This window comes from Penaeus monodon, chromosome 20 (assembly GCF_015228065.2).
Source record: "Penaeus monodon isolate SGIC_2016 chromosome 20, NSTDA_Pmon_1, whole genome shotgun sequence".
Lineage (NCBI taxonomy): Eukaryota > Metazoa > Arthropoda > Malacostraca > Decapoda > Penaeidae > Penaeus > Penaeus monodon.
In genome coordinates, this window is record NC_051405.1 from 25,265,188 (window position 1) to 25,265,399 (window position 212).

Here is a 212-nt window from a genome sequence, read left to right on the forward strand (position 1 = left end):
AAACGAGGCCAGGACCGCATCTATTAACCTAAACTTGACAAAGAAAAACTTTTTAATTGATATAATTTGTTGTTGAGTCTGAAATTGTGTCATTGTGAAAGTTGCATTGGATATTTTTCATTGTTAAAATTATCTGCCTATTCCTTTATACACGCACATGCATGTAGGTTTAACAACAATAATTGCATATCATATTGTATATCATCATTCTC

At 30.7% G+C, this 212-nt stretch overlaps 1 protein-coding gene across 1 annotated transcript in view; it reads left to right on the forward strand.

Annotated features, from left to right (window-relative positions):
- The window catches only part of LOC119585953 (serine/arginine repetitive matrix protein 2-like), a 13,004-nt gene that overhangs the window by 5,446 nt on the left and 7,346 nt on the right, over nt 1–212 (forward strand). The gene's annotated exons all lie outside the window — the stretch shown is intronic.